At 42.7% G+C, this 13,586-nt stretch overlaps 1 protein-coding gene across 1 annotated transcript in view; it reads right to left on the bottom strand.

Annotated features, from left to right (window-relative positions):
• The window catches only part of WSCD1 (WSC domain sialate O sulfotransferase 1), a 70,677-nt gene extending 57,586 nt beyond the window's left edge, over positions 1-13,091 (bottom strand). The window contains exon 1 of the mRNA XM_006138563.5: positions 12,816-13,091. The gene's annotated coding sequence lies outside the window, so the exon portion shown is untranslated. The remainder of the gene's footprint in view (positions 1-12,815) is intronic.
• Positions 13,092-13,586: the final 495 nt, after the last annotated feature.

Raw genomic sequence — 13,586 nt, forward strand, 5'->3', positions numbered from 1 at the left:
CTAAAATAACTTGCCAAGACCACAAAGCAATAGTAGATAAACGAGCAAAATCCAGGGCTTCCATGGACAATGTCCTATCTACACAGGGGTATTCACAGGTCTACTCCCAGCCCTGTAAGCTTTATCCATTACATGGCTATCAAGAAGAACAGAACTTGCAGAGATGCTGCTAAATACCAGTGGCACAGAAAGGTTAGGGTATTACTAGTAAAGGATTGAGGGGACATGATATTTAATGCAATAGTGCTGTCTTACCTCTGCCCTTAGCAGAGGAACTGTAAACACCTGCATTTCTTTGTGTCAGCTGATCACAGAAAAGTCTCCTCTCTTTTTGAGCCTTCCTCCCTGCAGATGTGTGACAGTGGTATCGCAATAATGCAACACACTATGAGCAAAATTATGGCTCTGAGAACCAGTGGAAAACTGTTGTGGCTAGAAGCAGCTGTAGGAGCTGAGTGCTAATGAGTGGAGGCGTTATGCCCAAATGAGGCATAATGCACCTGATTCTGCTTTCACTTAAAACCATTTTATGCTGCTGTATTTCCATTTGCTTCATAGAATCACTGAATCATAGAATCCTACAGTACTAGAACTGGAAGGCGCCTCAAGAGGTGATTAAGTCCAGTCTCCTGCCCTAAGGGCAAGATCAAGCACCATCTGACTGTCCCTGATAGATGCTTATCTAACCTGCTCTTAAATGTCTCCAGTGATGGAGATTCCACAATCTCCCTAGGCAGTTTATTCCAGCGTTTAACCACCCTGACAATTACGAAGTTTTTTCCTAACATCCAACCTCAACTTCCCATGCTGCAATTTAAGTCCATTGCTTCTTGTCCCATCCACAGAAGTCAAGGAGAACCATTTTTCTCCCTCCTCCTTGTAACACCCTTTTAGGTACTTGAAAGCTGCTATCATGTCTCCTCTCCGTCTTCTCTTTCCAAGACTAAGCAAACCCAATTCTTTCAGTGTTCCCTCAGAGGTCATGTTTGCTAGACCTTTAATCGTTTTTGTTGCTCTGGACTCTCTCCAATTTCTCCACATCTTTCTTGAAATGTGGTGCTCAGAACTGGACACAATAGTCCAGATGAGGCCTAATCAGCTCAGAGTAGAATGGAAGAATGACTTTTGCGTCTTGCTGACAACACTTCAATGGAGTTATTCCATATTTAGGTAAATAGTATAAAACAGGGAGAGAGGATCAAAGTCTAATATGTCCAGGGACACTGAGGGTGGGTCACTGAACAGCAATACCTGCTACACCTGCCTCCAAAAGGTGTCATGTTTGCTCCTTGGTGTCTAGAGAGAAGGGTCTGGCCAAAACTCCACCTCCAAGCCCACCCAGACTTGATCCCTTTGGACTATGCAGTGCTGCCTGTAGCACTCACAGGCCTTGCTTTTCCACTGGGAGCACTAAGAGCCACATTCTGATTGCTTTCTGAGTCAAGGCAGTGTTGGAACAGGGCTACCAGCAGTGTTCCCTGTGAGCTGTGCACTTTTGCGGCCACTCAGGAGAAATTCAAATGCCACCCAGGTGATTACCACAGCAAGGTTTTTTGTTTCTACAGGTGGTGCACATTCACCCATGCCTCAGTCAGTGTACATAAAAAAATCATTCCATAAATGGACGGAAAAGATTAGAGGGAACATTGGATACCGGCAGCCTCTCTTTCCACCCACCAGCATGGAAAGCTATGCATTAGCCTCCTATTTGCCACCTGTTTGTTGAGCTTGCAAAGAAGATGCAAGACATCTAACAACCCCCGTCTGAAGGATACGTAGCACAGCTCCCACTCATCCGACTGAGAGGGAAGCTCTTTTTGTTGTTGTTGTTGCTGTCATTTATTTATTGCAGATGGACTTTCCCTCAGTTCCACGAACATTTAATGAATGGGAACAGTGAGAAGTAAGGGAGAGCTATATTGATTATGTCCAGTCTCATGCACTATTGCAAACTCTCTCAAATTCATCGTGAGCCTCTCAATGTGTTGTATTTTTTCATAAAGCCTCAATTCAAGTCTGGTGATTACAGAAAAATCTTAGCTTTCGTTAAAAAAGAAGCCAGTTTCTAGCCCTCACAGCTGTAGAGAAAATCTTGGAAACATGACATGAGTTCTAAAAGCTTAAAAACTAAGAGATAAAGAAAATGGACCCCAACATTCACTACTCTCATGATTTTTAAGCTAATCTTTTGATTTTTTTCCCCTGAGGAATGGCTCAATTTTTGAAAGTTTGGGGTTGACAACACTGCTTGTGTCCAGCCATCTGTTGACACACACAACAGTATGAAAGCTCCTTTCTTTTCCACAAAAGAGGAGCAGGGGGTGAAAAGAGGTACAATAATATGTCATTATTTCCTGAAAAATAATTTAACTTAAAATCTTATCTTCCTGAATAGGATTGGATTAATTAACAGGAAACTCACATATTATCTGTTTTAGCTTCCTTTCCACTATTAATAGGTCTGAATAAAGAATGTATCCTGTCCATTTGTCATAAGTGAATTTTAGCACAGTGCGATGTATGTACATTATCCCCAAATCCAGTGTGTGATGGCGCGTTGGGGTTCTCCCATCTCCTGCACCCCCGTAATGGCACGGACAGACTCCACCGGCCAGTAGAATAGAGGGTGTTTATTGCTTCTCCAGGATACAGCACAGCACAGATGTAATCTGGTTACAGAGCAGGCCTAGGATGCCTCAGCCCCCCTTGAGATGGGGGAGACTGGGCCCCTAAATTCCAGCCCCTTCCCCTCGGCTGTCTCCTCCATGCTCCCAGACAGAAACTAACTCACTCACTTCCAGCCCTGCCCCCAGCCAGGGCTCCACTCCCCCTTCTTCCCATTGTTCCGCTCCCTGGGGAAGAACTCGTCAGACAGGTTCGAAGCCCCCTCTAATAATGACTCATCCCCTGTCCTGCTGGGCCGTGCTGCAGCCAGCAGCCAGTGGAGGTCACTCACAACCCACTGCCAAGCATAGCAACCAGCAAGGTACCCCCCACTACGTCACACAGTGTCCCTCAATACAGCTGTCCCAAAAATACATTGCAGTAGGTTTTCAAAAATATTTCACTGGAACAAAACTACAAGGCTGTGTCTACACTGCACCCCTTTTCCGGAAAAGGGATGCAGATGAGACAAGTTGGAATTGCAAATGCAGCAAGGATTTAAATTTTTCCCACTCCATTTGCATGAACATGGCTGCTGCTTTTTTCTGGCTTGGGGCTTTTCCGGAAAAAAGCGCCAGTCTAGACAGGGATTGTTCAGAAAAGAAAGCCTTTTCCAAAAGGTCCCTTATTCCTCTTAAAATCAGGAATAAGGGACCTTTCGGGAAAGGCTTTATTTTCCGAAAGATCCCTGTCTAGACTGGCACTTTTTTCCGGCAAAGCCCCGAGCCGGAAAAAAGCGGCAGCCATGTTCATGCAAATAGAGCGGGGAAAATTTAAATCCCCGCTGCATTTGCAATTCCGACTTGTCTCATCTGCATCCCTTTTCCGGAAAAGGGGTGCAGTGTAGACACAGCCCAAGTGTACAACTCACAACAATTAAGTGTTTGTCTTAGTGGGAAAACAGAGGAGAACCACTAGCAAGGATAACCACTGACAAAAAAATTCATTTGTTTTTCCCATGAACTGTGTATTTCAATATTGCCAGAATAAGTCAAGGAAAATCAAAGTACATAACTTTTGACAATGACCTTAAACATAAGAAGCAAGAAAGACATGAATTCTGCTAATCAGAAATTTGACGTGTGTTCACTTTAAAATCACTATGAAAAAGACATTACTTACTGGGGGTATGTCTACACTACCCCCCTAGTTTGAACTAGGGGGGTAATGTATGCATACCGAACTTGCTAATGAAGCCCGGGATTTGAATTTCCCGGGCTTCATTAGCATAAAGTCGGCGCCGCCATTTTTAAAAGCCGGCTAGTGCGAACCCCGTGCCGCGCGGCTACACGCGGCACGGACTAGATAGTTCGGATTAGGCTTCCTAATCCGAACTATCTGTACAGTTCCACGAGGCGTACAGATAGTTTGGATTAGAAGCCTAATCTGAACTATCTAGTCCGTGCCGCGTGTAGCCGCGCGGCACGGGGTTCGCACTAGCCGGCTTTAAAAATGGCGGCGCCGGCTTTATGCTAATGAAGCCTGGGAAATTCAAATCCCGGGCTTCATTAGCAAGTTCGGTATGCATACATTACCCCCCTAGTTCGAACTAGGGGGGTAGTGTAGACATACCCTGGGAGAAGAGTCTTTCCCCACATTATATCTATTCTCATGTAATAGGGGACTTATCATTTTAGATGCCTATTAGCCCCAGATTAATTGACAACACAGACAGGTTACATGGATTTGGGATTCCTGTTTAGGAATGCTACCATTCCCATGATAGTCAGAAAAGAAAAAAAAACTAGCCTGTTAGGATGTCTGATGAGTGGTGGACCAGAGGATAATGTTGAAAATGTGATGATGTACTTGGAATACATCCACACGTAAAACATTGGGATCTGTTCTAACAACCCCAACCCCAAAGAACTCACAGTAGAAACAAAAGGGAGGCAGAGATGGGCATTGAAAATGATTAAAGAGATGGAGATGCTTCCTAATGAAGAGAGAATGAACAGAACTGGAATTGTTCAGGATAGAGAGAAAACAAATAAACGGTGACATAATAGAGGCATAAAAACAGTGAATGGCATAGAGAAGGTAAATTGGGGACTCTTATTTCTCATGATACAAAAACAAAGGGACACTCAATGACAATGAAAGACAGTACAGTCTAAAGGAGTAAATGCATTGTACCCAAAGCATAACTAACCAAAGAAATTCATTGCCACCCTTGAAGGCAAGATTTCAGCAGTATTGAAAAAAGCAATAAACATTTTGATGGCTAATGAGGATATCCAGCTGAACAATAGTTAAGAAAAAGGAAGGGATACATACTCCCACAATTTCTGTTTGTTAATGCTTGGATGAGGACCTGGTTTAGGAAGAAATTACCCCTATGGATAGTAGTCCATGATCTTCCAGAATAGGGTATCTTGTATATCTCTAAAGTGTCCTATTTTGGTGTCAGAGAGAAGATTTTGGACAAAGGAACCTTGGTCTGATCAAAAATGGAAAATTTCTCTGTTCCTGATATATAGCCTTACTTACTGCATTAACTATGGGTGTACCTCCAAATTTTCACAGGACAGATTCAGACATGGGCGGCCAGTAACATAGGTGAGGGAAGGCACAAAACTGCCTACATGCCTGGCCACCGGGGAGGCCTTGGGCTGTGGTACAGGAGCCCGGCTTCCACAGTCACAGGGGAAGGCTGGGGACACTGTACGGCAGCCCAACTCCCCCAGCCACCAGGGTGGGGGCGGAGCTGCAGCACAGCAACCCCAGCCCTCCAGGTGGCCAGGAAGGATCGGGTTGGGTGGGGCTTGGCTCCAGGGGCGGGGCCTCAGGCAGAAGAGGCAGGGTTGGGGCTTGCCTTCCCTGACTGGGCCTTCACCTGCCGCCCATGGATTTAGGTCAGATAAGTGCTGGAATGTCTAATGCCTTCTGGTACCTGTTGTCTATTCCAACGGCTTGTGGCTGCAGAATGTTAAAAAAAAAAAAATATTTAATTTTTTTTAACATTCTGCAGCCACAAGCCGTTGGAATAGACAACAGGTACCAGAAGGCTTTAGACATTCCAGACGTTGTGTATCTTTGTTCTTGCAAAATTTGTTTTTTCTTCTAGCCACAGTGGAAATGCCACAAGAACTTTACCACACTGCATTCCCTTTCAGAACAATGGTGAGAAAGCATATGAACATTCAGAACCTTAAACTAGACATGGCTCAAATTTGGTTCCTAAACTTGGTAAAGTCACATTTCTTTCCATCGGCCTGAAAATAGTCACTCAAGAATATGGCTCAAAATTACACGAGATATGTGTCTAGGTTGGCACAAGAGGGCTTGTGGTGATGATAGAAAGAAATCCGCCACCAAACACGAGGATTAATTTTTATTATTTTACAATAATGCATAAAGTGTTAGGTGCTGTACATGCATGTAATAAAAAGATCCTGACTCAAAGACCTTACAAAATACAAAGCTCTAGCATCAGTAGCATAATGGTGGAAGTTGAAATCCGAAGGTCACATTAGCCATTGAAGCTGGTGTTACACTTCTATTTTGCAAAAAATGAATTACCAGCCCTCTGGCTCCTGCTGACCACCATACCCATCCCTAAATCCGGCTCTACTCGGCTCTGTAGCAGTCAAGAGCTATTGTCCCCAGCCTAGACCACTCACCAGAAATCCTTTGCCCTTCCTCGTGGTTCCCTTTCATGTAGTTCCAAGTCATCCATAGCCCTTCCACGAGGAGGCAAGATTTGTCTCTGGGGCTGAAATGCCAGAAAGTATAATATACTGGATTTGGTGCTACTTGCGGCGATGTGTGAGACAGCCAATCCCTGCCTTGGAATGTACAACCCATCGGCCAGAATTTTAATGGGTGTCAATCAGGCCAGACGCAATTTGTCAGAATTGCTCCGTGGCCGGCAACTGGACACTTTATTTGCCTGTATGTCTGCAGGTATGGCTGCTTGCCGGTCCTGTTGGCCATGGGTCACCATTCCTAGCCAATGGGAACTATGGGAAGTGGTGCGGACAAGAACACTGCTTCCCACAGCTCTCTCTGGCCAGGAATGGCAAACCACTGCTAGATAACCCTGGTCAACCAAGTCCAGTTCATGGGCCACTTAATGCCAACCCATGGTGCAAATCAAAGTAGATCCATTTACTACAGTGAGGATCTGGCCTTAGGAATCCAATTCCCTCATGATGACAGCGGTAGGCCTCTGTCTTGTAAATTGTCCTATAGTGTTCTATAAGGGCATGTCTAAATTACATGGCTCGTCGACGGAGCCATGTAGATTTGTTTGTTCGGCAAAGGGAAATGAAGCTGTGATTTAAATAATTGCGGCTTCATTTAAATTTAAATGGCCGCCCCGCTCTGCCGATCAGCTGTTTGTCGGCAGATCGGGGCAGTCTGGACGCTCCCCTGCCGACATGAAAGCCCTTTGTCGACCTCCCCAGTAAACCTCATCCTACGAGGCATAACGGGGAGGTCGATAAAGGGCTTTCAGGTCGGCGCGGGAACATCCAGACTAGTGCACTGAGCCGACAAACAGCTGATCAGCTGTTTGTCGGCTCAGCGCTGCAGCCATTTAAATTTAAATGAAGCCGCAATTATTTAAATCGCGGCTTCATTTCCCTTTGCCGATCAGCCTAATCTACATGGCTCCATCGATGGAGCCATGTAGTTTAGACACACCCTAAATGTTGAATAGCAATGACATGAGTAATATATTTTTAACACCCATACATCATTAATATGTGCACAGAGAGGTGTTGGGGGTTTTTAAGGATTTGTATGTACCGCTTCTCCTCAATAGCTTTGAAAATTTGCCTCGTAGTTAGTGTCTCCACAACACTGATATGTTACACATAATGTCGAGAAATGTGAGAGCACATTTAATCCCCACTGTCTCTAAAAGATTCAGCACTTAGCATCCCATTGTGCATTGGCAGTGCTAAAAATCAGACCTGAGGCATTTACAGTTCTGATTTTCTTTCAGCACATATACAATGCCAGATTTATAGCCATGCCATAAAGAACTTGATACAAGGAAAGGCAGATTGATAATATGCTTCTGAAATGACCTCGGCTGACAGCCATTAGTCACTTTTCTTATTGACCACAAAACAAAAAATAAAATCACATTAGGCAGCTGCGTTCATGCCATTAAAAAAAAAAAGACACCAGAGAGTCTATCCTGCCAGCCAAGTGGTAACCACAGAAACCTTTGGGGAATACTACTCACTTTTCTCAGGCTTCTGAGAAGACAACCTGAGGAAGAGGAGTCATTGACTGACAGGTGTATTTGGTGCCCTTTTCAGGGCTGTCACTAAACATATTGCGCAACATAGACTTAGGTCACTACCACAATGTAGGAAAAGAACAGGATTTTGCAATGCAGAGTTCTTTGCATGAAGGTGAGGTTCTATTTTGTATCCTAAACTAAATGAAATGGGATGCTTGAACAATATTATTTTTAGAAAAAAAATCTGTCTGTCTTCCACCTTTCTCCTCTACTTTGTCAGCTCGCTTTGAAGACAAATGCAGTCAGCTTGGAAATGATTGCAAGACCTAACAAAAATAGATTTTGGCTTGCAGCCTGTCTTTTGGATATAGACGGTCATTTTCTTGAGGCTTTATTGTTGGGGAGAGGAAAGGGTCAGGATTAATGTAATAATGTGTAGGCTCAATCAGAGCATGGAAAGCCAAAAACAAACCAGTATGAAAGGGAAAAGCCACAAAGTTGATTCAACCTTAAACCCAAAGTTAAGCTTTAATTTGTGGCTCGCATCAGATAGAAAGCTCCAAATGACTGAATTACTCCGCAGAACATCTGTCAGCACCACCACTGCAAAAGTGAATAAATAGCAAGCTCACCCCAAGAGCTCCACTATGGGTAGGGTTTCCAGTTGAGCTGGTGGAAATCAAATGAAGAAGAGCACAAAGGTGATGTTTACAACTGCCCCACCCTCCCATTTTGGGGCAATGGGAATATTCCATATTCACTGACTGGTCCAGTGACAGAAGGGGAAAAACTTGTTGGCTCTGATAAGAAATATACTGCAGTGAAGAATTTCATGCTAAAGTGGAAAACCATAACAAGAAAAAGTCTATAAGAAAAATCCTATTGCTACAGAGGCTGATCCAAAGTCCATTGGCTCCCGTTGACTTAGATGGACTTTGGATCAGGTCTTTTAAGAAAATTTTAGTGTAGGTCTCCCAGCTGTTGTCCAGTGTTCTCCGGTGGTCAATGCAAATGCAAGAAAAACATGTGGTTTCTCCAGCACTCCTCCTTCCATTATTTAAAAAACAAACGGGTTTCAAAGAAGAGTTATCAAAAAAGTTCCTTTACGTGAAATAAACTGAGACACAGGTTTGTGGGAGACAAGCTGATAATTGACTTTTCTGGCAGTTACAATATTATTTTCAATTATGACTCATCTAGAATCCAGTAGATTGGCTTTCACAGTGTATCTTGGTTTAGACTGATGGGAATAGGCACTCTGGAAGTGATGGTTATGTCTTACAGCAAAATTAGAATCCTTGATCAACCGTGCAGTATACCTGGTGGCAGGGCACTTATGACAAAGGTTAAGTATCATGCAGGTTTGACGTCAGGGAAAATGTCCAGTAACAGACGGGTGTTACATCATTCATGATAATGAACATTTTGCAATTCATTTCAATGGGAGCAAGTCTGTGGCTTAAATCATTAATGATAAGCTGTGTGATTGGCTCAGTTTTAGGTACAAATCTAAATATCTACACTAAGAAAATAACAAAGTTGAGTCTCAGGGGGGCTTTTACTTGTTCAGATGGAGAGAGAAAACGGAGATATAGGGAGGAATATAAAATGTCTCAACTTCAAAATTAAAGTCCAGGGCTTTAGCTGTCTGGTCAATTTTGGGTACAACTCCCTCTGAAATCAATGGAAGCTATATGTATACAATTCATGGGGTAATCATATCTTTGGAGTTCAGAAATTAGATGTCCCATAAGTAGAGCCATGGATATCTGCTTTATATCCACGGGTATCCACATCTCCGGATGTGGATATCCTTATCTCCAGCTCACTTTTGTAGCTGCAGATGTTGATACAAAGTTTGGATTTAGAACCATGCAAATTTGCGGATATCCACATTATATCCACAGGTATCCACATCCACAGATGCGGTTATCTGCGGCTCATTTTTGTGGATATAGATACAGATGTGGATACAAAATTTGAATCTAGAGCCTTGCAAATTTGCAGATATCTGCTTTATTTATATCAGCGGGTATCTGCATCCATGGAAGTAGCTGCAGATATGTCAGGATCATTTTTGCAGATGTGGATGAGACCAATTTTGTACCCAAACATCTGAATAAATAAAAAGGAAGGATTGTGATACAGAGACAAAAGAACTTTCTTTATCAACTAACGTAGGGCTAGATCTTTAGTTGGTAAAAAATTGTGTTGCTCCATAGAACTAAATTCTACTGTTCCTGTTCACACCTAAAATCAAAGGGATTTTTGCCTATGTTAAGACTGTTGGTCTTGGACTCATTACTTTCCCTGGAAGGCCATATAATCAATCCCAGTGGTCATGAGACAGAATAATAGCATTGGTCTGAGCCTAGTTTGTTACAAACAAGTACCATAAAATCTGCCACACACAGCTCTACCAATGCACCTCAGCCCATTCTATGTCTCTTTGGTTGCATTGTTTGTGGGTTTTCTCACCCGTTGCCTCCCTTTTTCATAGCAGAAAATCCAGCTCATTTTTTACTTATGGCTCAAGCAATGATCTCAGTTTAAAAAATATTTGGCAAACCACAGTGAAACTATAACAGTCCACCATTCATACCACGTAAGACCACGCTCTGTCATGCCTCGTAGGACCACGCTCTGTCAAACACGGCATACAGTGAAGCTGTTACATATGTTCACTTGTTTTTGCTTTAATATTTATGTATTGTTAAAAATTGTACTAGAGCTCAAATTACGGTTGGGGTTCTGTTCCAATCCCTCCTCCCGTTGCATGCATGAGATAAAAACAAAATGTTACTTTAAATATTGTTATAAAATACATATTTCTAACTCTGCCGTCCCATTTCCATAGAGTCTATTGCCAGTAAGGAACTAATGATAATAAGGAATGCTCAATGAATTCCCATTGCAAGCTTTTGGGCAGGATATCATTAAAAAAAGTTGCTTTTTTTGGAAGAGGAATTAATATAAATGTAGAAAGCCAGATCAGCTGGTGTAAGATGGTATCGCTCTACTGATCTGTGCCAGTTTATCTCAGATAAGGATCTGGCCCCTCATCCCTAGATATTGAGATGCTGAGAGCCTCCAACTCCAGCTGAAATCTATGGAAGCTGCAGATGTGATATATCAGTGCAGGGCTAACCTCATCTCCTTTGTTTTAACTGTACTTCTTCCTTTCCCCTTTTGTAAAAGGGCCCTCCAACCCATGTCATTAGTGAAGTTTAATTGCCAAGTGACATTGCCCTGTTGATACCCTAACGGGAGACTGATGCACACACTAGTCTTGTGAGTAATGGCTCTCAAATGAATCACTGTATTTTAAGCATAATATAAAGTCAGTCAGCAAACTGGAAGCGAGAGGAGAGCAACAGTTTCTTTACGCCCCAAACTTCAAACCTGGCAGCTGGCAAACAATGCGTAAATGAGTTTACTATTATCTTTGAAGTGCATAGGCTATATAATTTAATCTGCCCAGTAAGTTTATTGTCACACAGGTATCATGTTAAAGTGTTTGTACAATTATGAGCGCTGATCTAAGGAAAGCAGAAAAAAATTATGCAGAGATGTCAGGCAGCAAAAATGTACAAAACCTCCACACTGTCATGTCAGTGTTAAAATGCATGTGTTTACACTCTACATGCTGTATGGAAGTATTGGTACACAGTATACAACATGAGCAGTGTTAGAATTGGTACCAAATTCATTTACTTAAAAGTAAATGGTGATGTTACAAAAGAGCAGGGAGCTCTTACAACACAACTACGTTGTGAAGTCAGCATTCCAGTTGTGCAAATCGGATCCTAATGCATCTCTAATTGGATCCTGCATTTACGCAAGGCTAATTTGTTATTGTAAGTAAACGTCTGTCAAGACAATCATTTCCAGAGCATCACCCTGCTCTGTGGGAAGGCCTGGGGAGAGATCAAGGTAACAATAAGTTAAAGCACGTTCAGCTTGAGACAGAGTGGGTGACTTGGCAAGTGTTAAAATGACAGGTCTGTTACACTAAATATGCCGGAGTGATATGTTGGGTTCATGAAAAACAACACACAAGACCTTTTATAGGTCAGTGATAAATAACTTGATTATTAAGTAGAATGATCCCACACCACTGTGGAATAAATGCAGACATGCATAAGCATATGCGCTGTGTATACAGAGTGCTGTGTACCATGAAGACACATAGCACGCATGTAACCTACCACGTATCTTTTTAAAACAACAACAGAAAGAGACGTAGCTGTAAACAGTCATCTGGAGGCCAGAAAGTCGTTTAGTACAACGTAAATCACATTAGTGTAACATACATCTCTTTGATGCTAGAAACTGAAATGAAGCCACAGCAAACGATGCTTTATATGCAATTTCTGAAAAACAATATGGTTCTGTTGCGACAGGCTGAAGTTTTCCAAGAGCCTGTTGTAAAAAATGCACTATGGATTGATTTGCATCAGCCCACAAAAACTAAACATGAGAGCAGTTTCTTTGTGCAATAAAATACATTGAGCTGACAAATCCCTAACCAGTCCAAGTGTTGCAAGAGTCGCGTACCAAAAATTATTAGATTCTATTGACTCTGTGGAGTGGAGCGCCTGAAACTGCTTAAAGAAACAGTGCTTTCTAATTTGCTTTGCCATGCTTGAAAGCACACACACTCACATATATTATCCATTCCTACTTTTTAAGTCTATTTATTAGGTAGTCTAGGAAGGGCATCTCAGCAGCAAACTGCAGTCTTCACAAACAATGCAGTTAAGCCCTGCAAGCTTGAGACAGCAGGGATAAATTTAATAAATCAAACAGCCATTTGGGTCCGTAAGGTATGTTAATGCTCCCGGTGGCTGCAAAAAGTTGTCTGCTTATTATTTGTGTGGTGGCGGGCAGATGACTAGCTTGCTGAAGAAGATAATACAAGTATATAAGAAATAAAAGAAGAAGAAAAACTCACCTTTCTTTTATGGTCAAGGAACTCCGATTATTGTGAGGCAGAGTCTTAGACAATCCAGTGGAATATTAGAAAAAGCTGTAATGCATATTTGAAAAGCTGATAAATCCTGTTCTTTTTGCCCTTCCCCGCTAATCCTTCTTCTGTCTCCTAGATTTCAGTACACAGAGCGATAATCCTCCGGGGTACCCCCTCACTGCTCTGCCTGTATCTAAGCTCTGCACTTCAATACCTCCAGCTGTTTATATCAGTAACTAACCAAGCAGCAAGAGATCATATCCTGTCTGCACATGCTCACTGCTCACCAGTCTTTGCTGCTGCCAAGCTGGGAGATCTCCAGGGTCCTAGTGACTCACTAGACCAGTGCTCAGGAGCTAGGATTTGAAATGATCAGAGCTGTGTGGTTTTAGTGTGTTGCATTTGGTGCAGGGGGTTGGGGAGGGCTGAATGGGAGAAAGAAGCCGTGCTCCTGTGCACGTAAAATTGAGGGGAACTCATGGCACGCTCAGCGTGTCAAAATCAGCAGCCATAATCAGTGTGCTTTGCTTTTCCTTTTTCAAGTGAGCTGTAAAAGTTCCCCTCCTTCACGTTTGTTTTAAAGGAAGGCTTTGCAGCCGTTCACAGCTACAGGCGTCAACCTATAGACCCATCCAGAGAGGCAAATCAATTGAATCATCCCCAACGTAGACGTTCTAATGCTATTGTCTGATGGGAGGCTTTTTTAATGCCTCTTTTCCCCTAGGATTAGATCGGTTTTGGAACCACCGTTTCCCC

The sequence above is a fragment of the Pelodiscus sinensis genome, chromosome 21 (assembly GCF_052426305.1).
Source record: "Pelodiscus sinensis isolate ZL-2025 chromosome 21, ASM5242630v1, whole genome shotgun sequence".
Lineage (NCBI taxonomy): Eukaryota > Metazoa > Chordata > Testudines > Trionychidae > Pelodiscus > Pelodiscus sinensis.